We start from the raw sequence: 22,151 nt of genomic DNA, 5'->3' as shown, positions 1-22,151 counted from the left end.
TGTCTACTCTGAAGAAAAAAATAGCAACAAGGCAGAAGATATTGTCATTAGACACATATTTGGTGCTTGTAAAGTAGATATATAGCTCCCTGAGCCCACTTTAAAACCAAGGCCAAGATCTGACCTCAGTACTTTCCTCTCTGAGCACAAGCTTAGCTATGAATTCACTTGTCACTTAAGAAAGGAGCCCTTGAGTTTATTTTTTTCTTCTTCCTCTGCCCTAATAATATATGTTCCTCTAAAAAGGGAGAAAAAAAAATCCATATTATTTTCCTCTACTGTCCCTAGGAACATAAGAATTCATGAGATGGTTTGTATTTAAAGACTAAAGCCATCTCTTTCCAATATATTGAATTATTTTTGCAGAAGATTGCAATTGAATCCTGTGCCATTTCTAGTAGATAGTTTTTCAAATGCAATGTTTTAATTTTGGAGGCAAGTATGCCCATTTTGAGTCCTCAGATCAAGACTGCAAGCCTGATGTAAATCATCAAAAAGAGGTAGAGAGAAGAGCCAAACTGACTTCACTGACTCCTCTGCTTGTTCCCTGTGCTACACAGAACCAGTGAGAAATGTGTGCAAGAAGTTCAGGGACCATAAAAGGACTGTGATTATGCATCTATGTGGATAGGCTTTTTCAGCTTGATAGAGATCTACCAGCTTTATACTTAATGTACAGAATCCAGTAGGTTCTCTATTCAGAAACCTTCACATGACTTCTCAGACTCTGAGTCACTGTGAGAAATGACACCACTGGTAGACCTAATTATCAACTTTTTACCCACTACAACTGTGTAAAACATTTACAGTGAAACAAGAAACTACCCTTTGACTCTTCTGGTTTCATGTTTCCCTATAAATTCAAAACTTAAGTGAAGGTCATTGTGAATCTCTAATGTTTGTGAATCATGTGAGAAAAATAGGCTGAGTTTCAATGACTTTCAGTATGGGAAATTCATGGCTTTTGAAATGATAACTAATGATATATGAATACTAGTTCTGACCAATTCTGATTTTTCAATTTGTGTTACTCTGGAGTTAACTGGTATACTCCATGGTATACCAAGACACTTGGTATAACAGATACCAACTGGTATACCAAGATACTTGGTATAAGATATAAGCACACAGTCTCTAGTTTAGAGAGAGTATAGCTGTAAAGAGAATAGCTGTAAAGTGAATATATTATCTCTAAAACAATAGCCATTTCAATAAAGAAAAGGAACAGGAAGCTAAGATGCAAAATTTCTAATCTAGATTTATGAAAGACTAAGAAAAATCATCCAAAAGTAGATATAGAGAGCATATACAGTGATGGAAGCATGAAATGGAATTGAAATGATAATATCACGAAGAGAAGCAGAAAGACTCAGATGAGACAGAAATATTAAATACATTTAATTTAATAAACATAGACAGCTCTGTAGTTAGCAGCAGAGACAAGGGTGAGCCAAAGTTGTTCATTAGTAATAATGAATATCTAATTTTTATATTACAGACCCTCTCAGAAAAGTTTATATTAAAGCATGATCATTTTTTTTTATTTTTTTATTTATTTTTTTTTTTTTTGTAGCATAAGAGAATTTACTCATCATTTCTTGTACATGTAAAGAAGATATTCCCTTTGTGAATGTGGTGGTGGTGAAAACACTTAGGCTTAAGATACACGGATACTGTTTATAGGAGAGAGTCTGATTGTCCAGGTAAAACCATGTGATAAATGCATCAGTGTCCTAGACTATTTATAAAATCAGGATTGATGTCAGTCTAATTTTTCAACCAATGCAGGGTGTACATTAGTCTTCAGAATAAGGACAACAACTTCCTGTAAAGGATTTTTAGGGAGGATATTACAATGAACAGCAGGGCATAATTTGTTGAATTTTGATCTCATTTCAGGATTACAGCTTAAAAAGACTTTTAAAGAATCACGAAATCACAGAATGGTTGAGGTTAGAGGGATCTCTGGAGATCATCTGATCAAACAGGATCACCTTGAGCATCACAATAGCTGTATCAAAGACTAGGAAATTGCAGCTTCCTTTGTTGATTTATGGGCAAGGGATCCTTATACATCTCTTGGACCTGGAAGTCTGTCCAGACCAACATAAATTGTCTGAATGGCTCTGGCTGGGACAGAATGTGACAGTTTCACTGGAGCTCCAGTGAAGGTGCATGAAATTCATCAAAATCTTAAGACTTCAGTAATATAATGTTTTATCAGCCACCAATAGAAAAAAGAGAGTAGTCACTTTGCAAGATATGTTCACATGCTCAATATATTGGGATTCCCTAACAACAAGTCAGATATTTAGATTAAGAGCAATCTATCAAGTCTGAGCTAAATGAATCCTGAGCAAAGCAGAGTTGCTTTGGTGCTTCGAGTGGCCCAAGAGAATCCTGACTGCTTTGTATTATCTGCAAGCAATCTATTGCTGTTTTTCCAAACTATTGAGGCTTAGGTTAAACACTTGTGAAGGGACAATTTCCACAAACTATAGTTAAAATACTTTAGAAATAGTAGTTTTTGCAAATATTTTTGATTCAAAATAAATTATGATGTACTCTTGTATTTTGAATTTTGGTGATGGCCAAATGTCAAGCATGGTAGATATTATTATTTATTCCCCTCCACCAAGACATTCTATAGTAACAAATCTTTATTTTTCTCTTTATGTCATCATGTACAGTTGAAAGTGATCATGAGATTCTGAACTGTAGTTTAGGTAAGTATTCATGTGACATGCTGTGAGGTCTGCTTTCTCCTTCACTATCACTTACAGCAGAACACATTAACCACCAAATACTGACAAATAAATAGAGGTTTGATGAATGTTTATTTCATTAGGCTATGATATATTTGTAGGTTTACAGGCTACCTATGCTATGTTATAGCTTATGAAGTATTATTAAAATAAAGAGAATACTAGGATTAGGAGAAGAAAACACAGATATCTTGGTCGGATTCTGCATTCCTCTCAATTTTTGTAGTAGAAAACATTCATCATTTTGGTACCTTTGTTTGCAAGGGAAGCGATGGAGGCAGCAGAAGGCCGGGCGAGAGCTGTGCTACCCGTGCAGGACAGTTCGAGAGTGACACCGCGTGGAGCCGCTGGGAGCGGCCCCTAAGGCTCAGCCAGAGGAAGGAACTAAGCACTGCTACAGCCTGGAAAGAAATTTAAACAGGCAGATAGTCCTTTGTGTTTAATCCAGGATAAGGAAAAAAAAAAAAAAAACAAAACAAAACAAAACAAAACAAAACAAAACAAACAACTATATGCTTTCACTTATGCATTTATTTTTAGGCATTTGCTACACTGCTAGGCGTATCTTGCACCTAAAAAATGACACCTGTTCCTCTCTCCATTTCTTTCATTATTTTCCTCCACCTCTCAAAATGGAAGAATGAAGTGTGAACAGGGGACCCAGTTTTCAGCCAAGTCCCACACAGCTGGAATGCATGAGTGGCTCTGCATCCTCTGGTTCAGGACAGCTGTGTCCCCAAAATAGGTCCTTCAACCATTTGTGTTGGCTACAGCAGCCCCAACAGTGGGAGGAGGATCTGTGGGAAGCTGTACATCTCACTCTGTCCTGTTTTCTCAGGAACTCTAATGTTCTGCTTGCATTGTGAGGAACCAGCCATACCAAATTTAAATGCCTCAGGATCTTCCTGTGAGAGATATGTTAAAACTATTACAGAACTTGAATTGAGCTCTGCATATTTTATATTTTTCTGTAGCACCTTAGAGTATTACAGCAGCTTGAAATCTCTACAAGATAGAGAAATCATTAAATAATTCTGTTGTGCATGCACTTTGGCTTATTTTTCTGGAGACACCACAATAAGACACCCAAGCACAATTCAATTCCTCAACTAAAACAAGTTGTATAAGTTTATTGCTGCAGTAAAAATAAGTGTAAATCAGAAGACCAGCTTGATTTTACTGTTTTTTTTTTGTTTTTTTTTAATACAGAAAATATCTTGAAAGCTACCGTCTCAGTTGTTTCCATGACCATGGGAACCTTGCCAAATACTATTCTGACTCTTCATTTGCATACATTAAAAAATATAGGGCAAAATCCTTCACTATGGAATAGAATCTGTGCCCGTATACATCTCAAAGCAGGCTTGAGAGCAAGGATTTGGTACACTCTTATCTTCTTTAACAGTTCTGCTAGAAGTAAATGTTCCTCTTGAACTGAAAAATGTGTTTTTTGCATAAACTTTAGCGTTTAAAAAACTTACACTACAAATATTGAAAATCAAATGATGACTTCAGACTCCCATTGAAAATTTCACATCTATAAAAGAATAGTTTTTCTTTTAATTTCTTTGGAAAAATAAAGGTCAAAACCCTCACCATCTGAACATTTTCTGACTGTCTTGATACAGAAACCTTGGTGGCTGTCTTTCAGTGTTTAATGGTAAGTTTTATGTAAAATAAGATTATGTTTATTTATTTATTTATTCTAAGCCTTCTAAGTTATGTACAAATAAAAGACGAGTGTACTCTTGTTTTAAGCAATGAGGTGCTCAGCTGAATTATTAAACAAACCAGTATGTATTGCTGTTAACTATTTTGGTTTTGTCATGAGTTTATAATTCCTCCTTTAAGCAATTTGTTCTTGGAACTGTGTAAATTCAGGACACTCTGGAGTGTTTTAAGCTTTAAGCATTATAAGTATTATGCTTTAGACATCATGCAAGTGTAAATTTTTGTGAACATAAACTAGATTTATCTCTAGGGCGAGATATAAAAGATAAAGAAACTTACTCCTTCTTGAACCACACCTTATCAATACCTCCCTCTCCCCCAAAAAAACAACCCCCCACAAAACAAACAAACAAAACAAAAAACTCAAAAATACACATAACCAACAGCAACCATTGGGTTCTAGTGGCAGAATTTCAAAGTAAAAATGTTTTAGAGAAATCAATTTTTAAATTTGTGGCAGTCATAAAAGATAAAATTGCTTTCTCATCTTAGTTCATCAATGTAAATCAGCAAATAAATATAAACTTTTTCATTGACTTAAAGTATCTGTCCAAGAGAAGAAAAATAGGGCAATTTATTGCATATTCAGTATACCATCTTTTTGTTGTTTTGTTGGTGGTGGTGGTGGTTGTTTTTTAATTGAAGACAAAGATGATCAAGGAAACTTGGCTTACGCATTTGTAAGAGTATTTTTTGTGAGATTGGAAAACTTATATTACATTTTCAGGTACCCTCTAACACAGAGAAAGACTACTGCTCTTTGGTGAACAGTATTCTCCAGCTCCACACTATGTGTGTGGAGCAATTATCACATTGTTTTGGGCAAGGGCAGCAGAAAATCCTCTCACCAGTGCTTATTATTGTTTTCCCTGTGCTAGAAAAAGCAGGTTTTTCCACTTTCAGAGAAAAATATAACTAGTTTTTCAGTATAAATATGTTAGATTGTTCATTTGCAAAGAAAACTGGCCAAATTGGAAAGACCTCTGGAAGCCCAGGCTGAAACAAAGAGTGAGCCTTTGGTCAGTCTGAAGTTTTGCTTGTGACAATATTTTTCTGTCATAATCTAAAGACTGTCCTGCAGATAGTTTTATACTAACCAGTCATCCCAAACATACAAAGAAAAAACCTTAAATATCTCGGCAAAAACCCTGTATGTCACAGAATGTATCACCATAGAAACCATCAGCTGCTACCTCATTGCTACCTATAATGTACCTGGCAGAAAATTTGTAATGATTTATATACCCCATGCTCTGAAAGACCTAGGATGTCCAATTTGTCCTTCAAGTTAGAATTATTATTTTGGTTTTCAAACTGTGATTCTCTAGTCAGAAACAAAACCAAGGCATCCTCTCCTACTGAACCAGATAGAAGACTAAAAATCAGAAGCTGCATGGTTTTTGTTTGATGTATTAGACTTCTAAGTCTAATGCAACCAAGTTTGTGGTTGGCAATGATTTGGCAGGCCCCACATCTGGAAAGGAGTGATCAGCATATGGGTTATTCTGCTGCCAAGAGATGAGACCAGAATTATTTTCCACTGGATGAAAATTGCTCAAAGGAATTATTTTCAATGCAAGACTTTCTTGGATTTTGATTTCTATACCTTCATACAGTAGAATATCACAATGTTTTCCATCAGGGCAGGAGTTCAACCTTATTAAGTGTCTGTACTGCCTTAATATAAACCAAAAAATTAATAATAATCTCCATAGCTGATCTCCTAGTTTGGTAAATCACAAACTTTGAATAGGCTTATGTTCCCCTGTCCAGGTCAGGATAATCTTTCTTCTATATTTAGTTTAATAGGTGAATTATAACACTCTGAATAAAATTCCAATTAAAAATGATCCCTACCTTGATAAAAATCTGTTTTCAAATGAATATTACTGTAAATGTTTTTTTTGTTTGTTTGTTTGTTTGTTGGTTTGTTTTTTTTTCAGTTCCAAAAGTGAAGATAGTTTAGTTTCACCATTGTTCTTAGGTGCAGGTCTAAATTTCACTCTAGCAGTGATTTACCATCTAGTCCCACATTGCCAGGAAAATTATTGTTGTAGTCTGCCTGACTGGCTGGAGTGGCTGTTACATGACTGTAGGCATGACTAATTATTACTATTACTCAGTAGAGTGCAGAAACAGAATTTAAGAGATTTATGTTGTTTGGAACACACATTTCCTATAATAACAACAGCCCTGGTTTAGCATTCATGGCCATATGAGGGAGAGAACCATTAAAAAAAAAAAAAAAAAAAAGAGAGAGAGAGAGAGAGAGAGAGAGAGTAAATGAGGCATTTACTGGAAGAACTGGATGCCTAGTGAGAAAACCACTGAAGTTAGCAGTCCTGCAGATTTAGTAACTACTTAGTCACACAAATGTATGCTAACAGAACTACTAGCCAGAGGACATAAAAATGCTTTCTCAAGCTTCTATGTGCAATTTTAATTAATAAGACCCATAATACAGATGGACAAACCTCAAAAGGTTCAGGGTTTGGACTCAGTTGCAGTAAGAACACATGCACATTTGAGTGATTATCTCCTTTTATGTCTGCAAAATTGAACTGGAATCATGACAAAAATGATCTATTTTCTTATGGGATAATTCAGCACTTCTAGTCATGACTGTAAAGCAAGCTCTTTTCTCCTGGAATAATTCAGCACTTTTAGTTCTGATTGAAAAAGAAGAGATACAATTAAAAAACAACCAGCCAACCAAAAAAAGTTGCACATACACAGGAAAAAGTATTTTCTTCTGAAAAATCTTGCTGGTATATCTTTTATAATTCATATAACCCGTCTAATGACATAAATATTGGGGAAAATTAAAAAAAGCCTACAAGTTTTATTTCGCCAAATGGTAATATGCAAAAACAAAAACAAAAACAAACAAAAAAAAAACACAAAAAACACAAAAAACTAATAATAATAATAATAATAATAATAATAATAACAATACTGTTTTGCGGTGAAAGTGGAGAAAATAACCAATTTTGTTGCTTTTTCCAAGTGCTCTCTCAATATTAGCCTGATAAGTTAAATCAATTATTAAGGCCAGTAAAAAAAAAATCCTCAAAAAAAACAAACAAACAACAACGACAACAACAAAAACTCCTAAATATGAACACTTTTACTCTTTCTTTAAGAAGGAAAGGCTATTTACAAAGTCGGCCTCTTTGCTTATTCTTTCAAACTCACTATAATTATAGTTCGCTGAAAGTTGGAAGCTTTATTCTATCATACAAACTTAATTTAACTAAAGCCAAAATTTCTATGGAAAATGCTCTATCATGGTTTTATATAGAGAAAGAATGCTGTACAGATTTGGGTATTCACAAATCCAGAGTAAACATTGTTCATTGGAAACATAATGTTTGATGGAAAAGCAGCACCAGGTACACACCAAAACTCTGATGAAACATAGAATATCCTGAGTTGTAAGGGACCCACAAAGATCATCGAGTTCAACTCCTGGCTCCACACAGGACCACCTAAAAAACAAACCCCATGTCTGAGAATGTTGCCCAAATGCTTCTTGAACTCAATTAGGCTTGGTGCTGTGACCACTTCCCTGAAGAGCTTGTTCCAGTGCCTGACTTAGTGAAGAACCTTTTCCTAACCTGATCCTCCCTCTCCTGTTGTATCTTCATGTCATTCATTTGGGTCATCTCGTTGTCACCAGAGAGCAGAAATCCGTGCCTGATGAGGGAGCTGTAGGTGTTCATGAGGCCTTCCCGTTGTCTCCTCTTCTCCAGGCTGATAAAAAGCTGATGAAAACTCAGGTAACACACTACCATGAGTTCCATGAATTCTGTCTAGGTAAAATCAAAGAAATAATCAAAACAGTAAACCTGTATATCTTTAATTTGTTTAGAAAATATTTTATTTGGTTTACAAAACAAAGAAAAATAATATTTGATACCAGTTTTAATGAATTCTGTAAGACACAAGGTTATTCACCTAATTGTAGGCAGTTATCTGAGTCAGGAAACAGGAACAGGACCTTTAAAATCCCTCTATGCGTGGCGAAAACAGAAATAGTTTCAGAGAGGGATGGAGTCTCTCTTGTACAGGCACTGATCAAGGAGAAAGTCAAGTGTAAGTATTGCCAAAATGTAGGTGTTTAGGGGAATGCATAAATTCATATCAACCTTGATTTACCACAGGTGTAAACTGTGGAGGCAGCTATACATATGCAACATTTGAGAGGAAATGCTACATGTCTTAAATAATCAATTGTAATTGTATATAACTGAAACACCCTGCTTGAATGTATGCTGACACATTTAGATCTGTCTGAGCAAACCTCTCCTCAGAAGTGTAGCATTCGTGCTGTAGAACTGAACACAAGTAAATGGCATTGAACAACATAGGCACTTCATTTTTGTCTCTTTTTTAAAAAATGCATGGAGAAAATATAAATATCTGTCAGCTTGTGATGCTTACACAATGACGCTTACACAACCTCTGTGTAAGTCATGAGACCATTACACTCAAACAAGTATGACTACGTAGGCCAGATGATTTGGAAGAAGTTGCAAATGTTTGCACAAAGTTGCAAAGCTACAAAATGATACAAAACGTCTTTTGTGGTTAAGGCTTGAAAAACATTTTCAGGATATTGATATTTTGGGAGGACTTGAAAACAAATGGCTCAGTGATGATGCAATAGAGATCAGAAAAATTGATAGACGTAACAAATAAAAGGTTGCAGGATCAAAGCGTACACAAGGAACATCATCTTTGCAAAATCATCACAGATTAATCTGCAGAGCCATGGTCCATGTATAAATATCAGAAAGGAAGCACTAAGGTAACTAAGAATTGAGTTAATGAGAATTGAGTGAAAGTTTTGGCTGTGAGAGGGGACCTGAAATGCAGAGTCTTTAAGAATTTATGAAGAGACAAATATTTGAGGATTGAGCGTACCCTGGCAAAAAGATCTAGAAGAACCACATGTGTAAAGGTCACCAAAGCCTAAAAAAAGGTGTGAACTCAGTATCAGTTCTAGGATTTGGATAAGAAAACTCAGTCACTTTGGGAAAACCTGATGCAGTAGAATGCATAAAGAACAGGAAATAGTTTTCTAGTGATTTCCAGTGGTAGAAAGAGATGGAGAATGGAACAGCTAGGAAGGAATGAGGGACAGCCAGATTTTTGGCAGTGGTAATTTATTGATTTTATTTGCAATGTAAAGCTGATGTTACAGACGCAAGGGGGCCTTCCTGGGTCATAGAGGGAGCTGCTCTGTTCTCTCATCTCAGGAAGAAGAAGAAAGTGAACTGGTCACCATCACTGAAGCAGAAGCTGAAGCAGAAAGAGCTTTTTGATGTCTATACAGGGAAGATTAAGATATATATATATATATCTTTCTGTGACAGTTCTGTGGGAATAAAAACTAAAATGTAAGTAGAAAAAAAAAAAAAAAAGACATCTCCAAGGGAGTCTTCAAACAAATAAATCTCCAAAACAAGGTTTGGGGAAAAAAAAAAAGAAAATGTCAGACAGGTTCGTATATTATATTATGCCTCTCAGCAGAATGGCACAGGGTGTTTACCTTAGATGAGATCAACCTGGAGAGCCTGGATATTCTTTTAGTGTCTGCAAGTGCCTCCTGGGTAGAGCCTGAAATTTTTGAAAATGGTTGGAGAACCACTCATGCAAGTTCCCAGAAGAGCTACTCTATGCCAATTCTATGAATACTATGTATGCCAAATAAATAAATAAATAAATAAAAAATCTGGATGGCACGAGAAAAGTATGAAAAATAAATCAACTCTACATATGTTTCTAATTAATATTGTCTTTAGGAATTTTTATAGGCTGTGAAATATAACATTAAGTCATTTATATTTAAGGCGTTATTTCAAGATTCCTTTTTAACAACATCAACAGTAAAAAGGCATAGGAATTCCTACACCAGAGATGAATAACACATTTTTTTGTTAGCCTTGTTGATATAAAATAATCTTGAGGTTTAAGGACAAACTATTTTAAGGCCCAAAAGAACCCATGGACTCTTCTCAAGTACAATGACAGAAATTATTTGAAACGTCATAGAAAACAACATTGCCCAGTGTAAATTAGAAACCACATCAGTGAAGAGCTTAGTTATCATATGGTTATGGTGCTTTCATTACTTCCTTCAAGTTTCAAAGAAAATAGAAAATTCTACTCTAAAATAAGATGTGGTTTCTGTACATTTCAAAGCCATCTACCTAATTTCAAATATCTCTATCTTTTAAAATGGTGAATTTTACCTTTGGAATTCTATGGCATTGAATAACATAGGCACATCAAACAACATAGGATAAATTTATAGTTAACTAAAGACTCATTACTCTTGTGTATTATTAGGTAGAAACAAAACTTTTTTTTTTTTTTTAGCACAGAAGCCTTTTTTTCTTTTTTTTTTCTTTTTTTTTTTCTTTTTTTTCCCCTTCCTTCCTTCCTTCCTTCCTTCCTTCCTTCCTTCCTTCCTTCCTTCCTTCCTTCCTTCCTTCCTTCCTTCCTTTCCTTTCCTTTCCTTTCCTTTCCTTTCCTTTCCTTTCCTTTCCTTTCCTTTCCTTTCCTTTCCTTTCCTTTCCTTTCCTTTCCTTTCCTTTCCTTTCCTTTCCTTTCCTTTCCTTTCCTTTCCTTTCCTTTCCTTTCCTTTCCTTTCCTTTCCTTTCCTTTCCTTTCCTTTCCTTTCCTTTCCTTTCCTTTCCTTTCCTTTCCTTTCCTTTCCTTTCTTTTTCTTTTTTTTTTTAAATTATTTTTGCTTCAAATTTTATAATTTTTATCTGTCAGAAGTTTAGCCTGGAGTTGTGTGGGAGGTGTTTAAAAGATGTGTGGGAGCAGCACTAAAATATATGATTTAGTGATGGAACTCAGCACACCAGGCTGATGATTGGACTTGGTGATCTTGATGGCTTTTCACAACCTAGATGATTCTATGATTCTGTGATTTCCAGAAGACACTCATGAGATCACAGAATCACAGAATCACAGAATTTCTAGGTTGGAAGAGACCTCAAGATCATCGAGTCCAACCTCTAACCTAACACTAACAGTCCCCACTAAACCATATCCCTAAGTTCTACATCTAAACGTCTTTTAAAGACTTCCAGGGATGGTGACTCCACCACCTCCCTGGGCAGCCTGTTCCAGTGCCTAACAACCCTTTCAGTAAAGAAGTTCTTTCTAACATCTAACCTAAAACTCCCCTGGCGCAACTTAAGCCCATTCCCCCTCGTCCTGTCACCAGGCACGTGGGAGAACAGGCCAACCCCCACCTCACTACAACCTCCTTTAAGGTATCTGTAGAGAGATACTAAAAGGGTCCATGCTTAGACAAAAAACAATCAATCAAACAAACAAACAAACAAAAAAGATAGAGGGACTTTAATGAGCTGCATGATTCTGCATTTTCAAAATGTATTTTTCCTCATTTTTCCTCATTTTCCTCCTGAGGATATTCCTCTCGATATATCCAGTATCTAGATATACTGACAGCTGTCCAGGTAGAGACAAATTTATTTTGTGTATGTATGCATTTTGTGTCTGTATGTGTGTGTTTATTTATTTTTACCTTAACTAACAAACAGGCCAAGCAAATGTCCCACCTATTATATAATCCATGCAGTGTAGGAGATGGCGGCAATTCCTGATTTTTACACAGAATTCCCATACAAACCATTATTTTCCTGTGTTCCTGCAAGCCATATGTTACATGGGATGATTTCTGTCTAGAGCATATGTTAAAAAAAAATGAAACCATTTTAAAACGTTAGACACAGACTATGGATATAGACTATGGATGTGTGTATTGAAATTGGATAATTCATTGGTAACATTTAGCAATAAAAGATTAAAAGATGCTTTTATACATTTGGTCAGTTGCACACCAAGTATTTGTTGCTTTCATTTACCTTTTTCTCTTTGTAAAGAGGAAAAGATAGGCTCCCTTCTGGGAACAGTCTGTTTATTCCAGCAGATGTCAGATTTAAATCAATGTGCTCCACTATTGACCCACAGATTTGTGTTTTATTAAAAACAAACAAACAAACAAACAACAACAACAAGCCAACAGCAAAAACATACAACAACAAACTATTTGAATTACTATATAAGCTTGAAGTTTGAGCTGGATTCACCTTTCTCAGGCCATGTGTCCCCAGCTGGGCACTGTCAGATTCAAGCTTTTAGTAGAACTAATTAGCTCAATCACAGCATGAGCTAATGTAACTGGATGGGCTCCAAACTGGAGCTCCCTCACACCCATTTGTCTTAGACAGGAGGCAGAGGACTGTTCTGTCTGCGTTTTTCTATTTCCTCAACCCTTCAGCATAAGCTTGCCTCCAGCTTCACAGTTCAGTTTACAGTGTGAAACTAAAAGTGTAAAAATCTAAGCAGGCTACAAATCTATAATTTTTATTTTATTTTATTTTATTTTATTTTGCTTAGAAGGAACAGTTCTTGCTGTTTGAAGGATCACTTCCTACACTTTATCTTGGAACAACTGAAAATACAAAGTTTGGCAACCACCAAACTGTCTCACAATCACATCACACATTCAGTGCCTAGTTTTGTGTGTAATTCTCCAAATCTAGATGTGGTACAAACTGAGATCCAGAGCAGGTTTATTGCAGGCAGAAGACAACTCATAACAACTTGCCTGAAGCTACAGAAAAATTTAAATGACTGGTAATATTAAAGTGGCTAGGAGTAAATCCAAAACAGGTATTTGCAACAGTACTAATGACTAGATAGCAGTTCTCTACAATACAGTAATTTTACTGCCAGGGGCTTTAGACACATAAGGATAAATCAGAAGTAATAAACACAACTGAAATTAGGAGTGGGATCAGCTACTGCTAAGGAATTGGAGGAAAATCAGGAATCACTGGCTCTTAGAGATAGACTTTTAGCTCTCTTTTTTACCCTCGGGGTCATTTTTTTTTTTTTTTTTTTTTTTTTTAATGGAAATATGTAGGGGAAATATGGCAAGAAGAGTGAAGAAAGGGCAAAACAGGCAACCCGACCTCCATTGAGGACTTTATGCTACCCGTCACACTGTGAATGTGAGCAGGGCTGACCAAGCTTGGGAATGTGCTGACTGCATCTACAACTCCCAGTCGATGTAATGTGGATCACTGATATTCCCTTCCCATTTGTCAAGGTCTCGGGAGAAGAGATCAGTAACTTGCTTCCCACAAGGAGAACAATGCTCACAGAAAAAACAGCTGCACTCCTAAGTAGACATTATTTGAGATTTAATTGAGATTTATAAAACTCTCTGGAGTCTTTAAACTAATGGAAAAGCAAATGACAGCACTTTTTCTGAAAGATCAAACTGGGATCTTCCTCCTCTTCCTTGCTCAGGGCCGTAACACTGTGCAAATGGCAATGGTTGCTGCGGCTCATGATCCAACCAAGAGCATAATTTCATCCTGTGTATGGCTGTGAGCTGCATAACAGAAACTGTGGTTCTGCTGGAGGCTTTTGCTTTTCCTCCCTCCCTCCCCCCACTTCTCTGAGTGGCCAGGCTGCAATCTGAGACAAATAGTTGCACTGTGTCTGCTTGCTGCATGAGACGAGGTGAGCTGGGGAATGGTGGCTGCCAGGTTCCAGATTGATGGAGTGTCGAAACCCCAGAGCAAGATATGCTGGCAGCAAAATGATCCTCCATGGGGAATCCGGCATAATATGCTTTCCAGATTTCTGGGCCAGCTTCCAGCTTCTCACTCCTATATAAGCAACAGCTATCCCTCATGAGGGAGAAGAAAGGCCCTTGCACTTGCTGCTGATGACTGCCTTAATAAATGTGTTTAACATATGTATGTTTATAAAGCAGACATAGGGAAGCAATTTGACTACCTCTTTCCACATACATCTTCCTCCTGCCTGTTTAGGGCTGGCATGATTCCAGGCTGAAGACAATGCAGTATAAACTTGACAGCCACCTATTTGTGCATATGGTTGGACAGAACAGTGCTCCTTTGAGATTACTCCTCCTATGCTAACCATGCTGCCAAAGGAAATTGCAGTACTCTCTCCATTTTATGATAGAGATAATCAACAATATAATATTCATGTTATCTCTGAATACTGGAATGTTATTAGTCTCCAGAACAACTAAGCTATTGTGACTGTGTTGTCCACTGTGGGTATGAATCAGTCCTCAAAACCCAACTTTGACATTAATGTCATCCAAACTCTTAAAAGCCCCAGCATATACTTACATTTCTCACAGGACTGTGAGACTCTGCATAGGTAATGGTTAGCATGACTGAGTCCAAATTTTCCCTCTGTCTCTTTAAACACCTTTCCCCAAGGGTAACTGATGTTTTTTCCTCCAAAATCTGTAGTAATTTCACCATGTTATGTCTTCACTGCCTATTGCCCTCTGAATAATTCCTTGGTTAAATCTTAAAGGAAAGAAAAAGAATGTGTCTTCAATTAATGGAAAGTAAATGAGTTGCAGAGTAATTGGCAGAAAGAAAGTAGCAGATGTTTTGGTGTAGGAATTAGGGTTCCCTAACTATAGTGATCAAAATGTCCAGGCTATGCTACCATCCTCAGAGAGATACAGACAATTCCAATTATACCTCTGAATTATACCTCTTCAGAGAGATATGTGTGAAACAGGTAGGTTGAATTATCTTCTGGGAGGAAACTCTTTCCATTGATTTTACTGGAAACCTGAACAACTGACTAAAACTGGAGTTCTATATTTTAGACAGGTAAAATTGGTTGAGACTAATTCAGCCCTAGAGCTGTACTACATTTATAAGAGTAGCCTAAATTTAGCAGATCTCAATAAATTCTACTTGCAAAGAATATTTCTATTCTTCACCTTAGGAGCACTTGGGATTTCCCAACAGGTAGCTCCAGGGTTGAGTAATGAGGCTGCATTTCAAGAAAGCAGACTAAGATCAGTCTATTTCTTTAAAGAATAACATGCCTGAGCCTGTTTGCCACGGTTACATTAATTTATCACATTCCATTACTGTTACTGATTGTATTACATTGTATTGGAAGACATCCCTACTGAGTATGTCACTGGGATATGTGACTAGAAAATAAAGAATAAATACCAAAATAAAAACTGGAGACTTGGTCTTGGATCATCTTATGTGCACGCTGAGAGACTTATGGGCTAGCTTAGCCAGGAAAAGGGGACAAAAAAAAAAAACAAAACATTTTCTGGTTCATAGAAATATTCAGCTGTAAGGAAGGAGACAAAATATTACCCAATAAAGCCTGTGGAGATACTTTTCAGACCTGGCATTCAAATACCTTGCCATATGTATAATCGTATATTATTTGCAAGTATGGAACTGCATTTTTTTTTCCCTCAAAAATGAGTTAAATATATCTCATGCATTGATATTGTGGTGGTGTTAACACCAACTGTTGCATAGAAGTAAGATACCCTGCTTTCTTACACTTTTTGCAAGGGAAGGGACATCTGCAAGATAATATGAATGTCTCTTTCTGGAAATATGTAACGATCATAGAATCATAGAATGGTTTGTGTTGGAGGGAACCTTAAAGATCATCTTGTTCCAACTCCCCTGCATGGGCAGGGTCACTTCCCAGTAGATCAGGTTGCCACAGCCCTGTACAACCTGCCCTTGAAAACTTCAAGGGATGGAGCACCAACAGATAGGTGCAACTAGTTCCAGTGACTCACCACCCTCATAATGAAGAATTTCTTCCTAATGTCGAATCTAAATCTACCCTCTTTAGGATTAAAAACATTGCCCTTTTTCTTATCACTACACTCCCTGATAAAGAGTCTTTCCCCACTTTTCTTGTAGGTCCCATTATTGGAAGGCCACTATAAGGTGGGTACCCAGAATGCAGAGTGGGAGAGATATCAGTATGCTCTGAGATACAACTAGCCATCTTGCATTTATACAGAGTATTATCTTTCTTTTCTCAGGTTCTGTGATCTCCAGTTCCCCATTTTCATGAACATCTTTGTTCACTACACCTAGGAAGCAATCCTCCCCCCCTTCTCCGCGGGTTTTTAAGTTACAAATCAGAACCCATTGCCTTTGTCCTCCATGTTTGTGGGAGTGAAGAAGTTCCTACAGAACACCTGATTGACTTTTGGGATTTCTGGGAAAACAACTGGCACTGAAATTAGGAGGCTATTAGAAGACATCCACATAAGATTTTAGTTCTGTTATTGGAATCCCTATAAAGGACAAAAACATGTGAAAGAAAATGAAATTGAAGACAATATTGAAATATTGTCTTCTTGCTTTGTTGACTAAACACTAAGTCTGGAAAGTGTTCCCTCACATTCCATGCTATGTGACAAATGATCTGAATGTGTTCACAGGAATAAAAAGCTGTAGAGCAGAAGTAAGAACACCCATAAAATAATTAAAATATTTATGCTATTTTTGAAAAAAGTATTTTCTTAAGTGAGTGGTTTGCAAATAAATAGTTAGATGTCTTAAGGTTAATAAGAATTGCTAGGCATTTTTCATTTATTTATTTATTTATTTTTAGAAAAAGAGGTAATTTACTGAGGTACTGTCAAACAACATTTTTAAATAGTGTATACACATTCTTCTTATCTATATTAAATGAATGCTCAAGCAATATTCACTAGGAGCTTGAATATAACTGTGTTACACTGAAGCATGTTCATACAGTATTATAAGTGACTTATGAGTGACATTGTGCACACCTTAGTTTAATTATCAAATGCTTGAAATATAGTATGAGCTTTTGGGTTATGGATATAGTTTCTCCATACCTAGTGTGCATTTCATTTGTTTTCTGAACCAAAGTACTTCATACAAATATCAAAAGTAATTGAATATTTTTACTATTTTGAAAATTAATTGGTTATTAGGGTATTTTATTTTAGAAACACCCTAATACTTAGTTCACTCACAAACCTTGACATCTGCTTGGGTTTAGTGTTTAGTGACCTAGTTTAATTGTGTTATAATAATAATTATGATCATGATATTAATATATAATATTATATTAATATCATTATTAATTATAATTATATAATATTGCAATATATGTATATAATATTATAAGAATTATTAATATGTAAATAATACTTTGCTGAATTACACGAGAGGCAATTTATATATGCTGTGGAAGATAACATCATCAACTCATGAAGAAAATCATCTTACTGTTACTAATTTATTGTCCTTAATTTTTAATAATATTTTTGCTGATATATATGTATAATGAGAACACATTGAATTTAGCAGAACTGTTTGAGAATCTTAGTTAAAAATGAAGAAAAATGATTGACCTTTAAGAAAAATTGACACACAGAGGTAGGAGCATAAATCTGACAAGCCTGCAAAAAAATCAATGAAGCAATAAAGTCATTTATAATGTACTTATCTTGAAAGACAGGCCATTTCCTTTGGACAACTCAGTCTTAAGTAATAATTTCAAAGTATTCATACATTTTGTGCTGAATTCTATCTGTGTTTGGACCTATCTACATTAATTTTTGCAGACATTTTCTTCAGGCTAGTATTCCTAAATGCCGGTCCAAAAAGAATCTGTAACCCAATGATCCTAAAAGAATTGAGCTATTTTCTAACAGTATCCTGAGTGCATTTAAGAATATTACATTCATGGAAATTCATTCACAAAGAAATAATTGTCAATGACTAACAATACTTTGTACTCCTTTTGACATTTTCCACAGGTAAGAGACAAATAGGCAAGAGATAATAAATGTATTGTGGGACCGGATGCAATTTAATTTGCATCTAGCTACTATTATTCCCATTCAACAATGATGCAGAGCTAACCTGTTGCTTGGAACTGGGTCCTTGCCCAAGTGACTCTGTTAAGTGGTGAAGTAACATATAATAGAAGAAAAGAAAAAAAAGAAATCAAATAAATATATTTGAAGCCAGTATTAATTTCAAAATCAGTTTATCTGAAGTAGGAATCACTGTATATCGTACGTGAAGTAATGCAATACAACTGATTTCTTATTCAGAATTCTTACACATTTGGGAAAACAGGTTTCCTTCCTTCCTTCCTTCCTTCCTTCCTTCCTTCCTTCCTTCCTTCCTTCCTTCCTTCCTTCCTTCCTTCCTTCCTTCCTTCCTTCCTTCCTTCCAATAATAATAATAATAACAATAATAACAATAACAATAATAATAATAATAATAATAATTTCTGTGCTTGTTATAGCTACATATAGCTATATATTTACCAAAGAAAGACTCTTGACCTTGGAATAACACCCAAAGGTCTAATACAGCAATGTCCTCTGAATGACTTGTGAAGTAACATAGTGGAAAAACTTGTGTAACTTGAAGGCACTTAGTCATATGATTCTGCAGCTGTCTTATTGTCAAATTCATTTATTTTTTTTTTTTTTCTCTTTTGGAAACATTAATTCTCTGCTATGGAAGGTTTTCTTTACTCACCACTGCAATTTATGGTTAATTAAAGATGTATGATACTCTTATTTTTGCACAATATTTAAATTCATGTAAACGTTACATTAAAAGTGATGATTTCTTAATAATGAAAGCAAGAATGCTGAGTTATTTTACTTTTCAGCTGATGTATATTGTATGGAATAAGAAACTCAGGAATTTTATACAGCTATAGCAAAAAAACATACAACAACAAAACAAACAAAACAAAACAAAACAAAACAAAAAACAACAGTGGTTTACAGAAGGATTAACAGCTCTCTGGTGCTGACCAAAGTGAATTGTTCTTCAGAGTACAAAGCACCATGAAAACCTCCTGTCTACTTTGAAAACTGGTGGCAGAAGCCTTGGTAGGCTGATTAGGTGGGTGCGCTGGGGCTGACTTGCACAATAAACGACAAGAAACTTGCAATTTAGTTACTTTTCACAATGAAGAACCTTACATCGAAAGGGAAGAAGTTAACAGTACAGTTTTACTTGGAAAGCACTCCCAGACTTAGCAGCTGGGAGTCTCAACAAAGTACTGCTCCCCTATGCTATATACACAAGCAAGAAAGAGCAGCATGACAAAGATCAGATATTAGGCAAATATATGACTTCTGGGATAACAAAATGCTAACATCCACAACTTAAATTCCACTATTATTGTTGTTGTTGTTACAAAAACAATAGGAGAATATAGTTATATCAATGCCTTAGAGTGCAAGATTTTATTTTTGTGTAAAGAACTATTTGTTTTTCTAAAATGATAGGTCAGCCAGGGTAGAAACACTGAGTTTCATTTGACTTAACTTTCAGCAAAATGGAAACTCCTCTTCCAGTTATTATGAAAATGAGCATGCATTTGCTGGGTGTTAATTTATTCTGTCAGAAGAACAACTAATTTTCCAAGATACTAGGACCAAAAAGAGAGATAGGCAGACAGATAGAGAGAAATATTTTCTATATGATATTTCTGCTGTAGTCTGCATTGCTTCCTGGAATTTAAGATATTAATACAAGCTGACAGATGGAAGTTCATGTGCAGATTGAAGTAGACAGGCAGTGAAAGCTAAGGGGAGATGATTTTTATGTTTATTGGGAACTATGGGCATTTACTCTTCTAGCAAATATTTTGGAATGCATTTTAAAGGTGATATATTCAGAAACTTATCTGACACACAGGTAAGAATCTGGAATCCCTTACTGCTGTTCCATAAACCACTATATCTCTCAAATACTTCATAAGAAAAGCTGTCAGCAGGATCACAGCCTATGACACATGGATTTCAATTGTATCACATGTGAACAATTCAAATTAGATGAATAACACTAAGCCTTCAAGTCTTATGTTCTTTAATGTTTTAGAACAGCTGTAAAATACACAGGTTTGCTTTCTATAACAAGACAAATAAATCATGCATGTTATCTGGGAGGATGTTTGTTTTGGAGCCTATCATAACTAAACCCGTATTTCTCTATTCTGTACAATAATAATTCACCCTTTCTAAACAAAAATTGCTCAAGTTCTGTCTGGATGAAGTATATTGGCATTAAACATGCAATATGACATTTTAGGAAACAGTATCACAACCTAAGAGAAGAAGAAAGAAGTAAAGCAAAGAGCTGTATCTCAAGGAATGACTTATAGCAGACTTATGATGGATTCTGTCTCTCCTACCATCATATAAAGTTGTGCTTTCAATATCATATTTTGTCCAATGGATTCAGAGCTACTTGCAGATTAATTTATCCAAACCACCGGTAGTGATGCAACTCATTGCATTTGGCTGATACTGAATTAGAGTGGTGATGACCACATGGTCACATGTATTTTCAGAACAATGCATTCCTTGAAATGCTTATGTTTTGCTAAAGTGTATGCTGCTACGTTTTCTCCTAAACTTCCCTGTTTCAAGCAAGCCTTGGAAAAGAATAATTGCCAGACAGCAAGGAGCATTTGTATGCAAAGAGGCCACAGTCCAACACAGAGAATACCAAATATTTTGGCAGAATGAATAAATGCACATCTACACAGTTTGCACAATGAAATACAGACTTTAAAAGTATCTGAAGGAACCTCTATGTACACTTGGCCTTCATTTCTAAACAATATGTGCATCTTGTACAAAATACTTTAAAATATGATATTAAAATGGTCATTTGGCTGGAAGATAAGAGATTAGTCAGACATTTCTAGGAAACAAGAATTATTTCTCTAAAAGCTTTCTGTCTTCTTTTTGAAGACAGATCTAATGAGACTGTCAAAAATTTGCCCCAGACATAATACAGTTGATGAGCAGGGAAAATAACACAGCAGAGGAAAAAAAAAAAAAAAAAAAAGAATTGTTCCTTTTAGGATCATTTATTAGATGACTGTAATTTTCACATTTTTTATTCCTCTCCTGCTTTTATTTATTTTTCCTTAATGAGCAAACTTCAGTGACACTAAATGCTTATTCCTCTCAATTGCTCATCTCTATCTTCATAGAGGGTGTGAAGGGTAAAAAAAGAAAAGATATGAATTCAGTAGAAATAGAAATACACAAACCAGAACCCCCTTACAACGTTCTCATGATGCTCCTGTTTTATTCAGTTATCCTTTTATTTTTTGATAAAGGCTTTTTCACTGCAATGTCTGCCCACATGTGTTTTACCAGGCAAATGGCCTTTCAGCCAGTTCACAAAAACCTAATTACATTTCTCCTCTTGTTCTTTAGTAAGGTCTTAAGTTGAGGCAAATACGATCTGTGGCAGATGGCAGTGCAGTTAACGAAGCTGCGGTCAGCGTGGGACAGAGCAAGAACTGTTGCCCAGCCAGGGTCAATGAGCTTGGCCCCAAACTCAGCTAATAGCACTACTGAGCTCTGCTGCTGTTCTGGCACAACAGCAAAACCCAGCCCTCAGTTCAGACCCATATGTTGTGAAGAACTTTATTCACCTGAGCTCTTTTAATAACCCTCCATCACTATGAGATATCTGACCACTGGGGACTTGCCTGGCAAGTCTAACAAATTAGGGCTGCTGCTACAAGTAAACAGCTATGCCTGCCAGTTATCTCCATCTGCCCAGCATTGCCAGGTTCATTATGAGCAAAGGAGATGGAGTTAAACAGATGGCAGGAAATGTGCCTGGCCCTTGCACTCAGGAGAGGGGGAAGAGAGGCAATTGCTTTGCATAACATCCCTTTCTCTTCATTATTTTACATTATAATATGTAAATAAAGTCACAGTAGGAGCAATTT

General features: G+C 35.8%; 1 long non-coding RNA gene across 4 annotated transcripts in view; it reads left to right on the top strand.

Annotated features, from left to right (window-relative positions):
* LOC137852146 (uncharacterized) overlaps nt 1-4,749 on the top strand; it is a 102,961-nt gene extending 98,212 nt beyond the window's left edge. For 3 of the 4 annotated variants that reach the window (XR_011093674.1, XR_011093672.1, XR_011093673.1), the window contains 3 exons: nt 1,574-1,703; nt 2,691-2,726; nt 3,030-4,749. This is a non-coding gene — a long non-coding RNA (uncharacterized lncRNA). The remainder of the gene's footprint in view (nt 1-1,573; nt 1,704-2,690; nt 2,727-3,029) is intronic. The other variant, XR_011093675.1, reaches the window with a different exon arrangement.
* Nucleotides 4,750-22,151: the final 17,402 nt, after the last annotated feature.

Source organism: Anas acuta, chromosome 2, assembly GCF_963932015.1.
Source record: "Anas acuta chromosome 2, bAnaAcu1.1, whole genome shotgun sequence".
Classification (NCBI taxonomy): Eukaryota; Metazoa; Chordata; class Aves; order Anseriformes; family Anatidae; genus Anas; species Anas acuta.
This window is presented reverse-complemented; position numbering and strand designations above follow the sequence as displayed.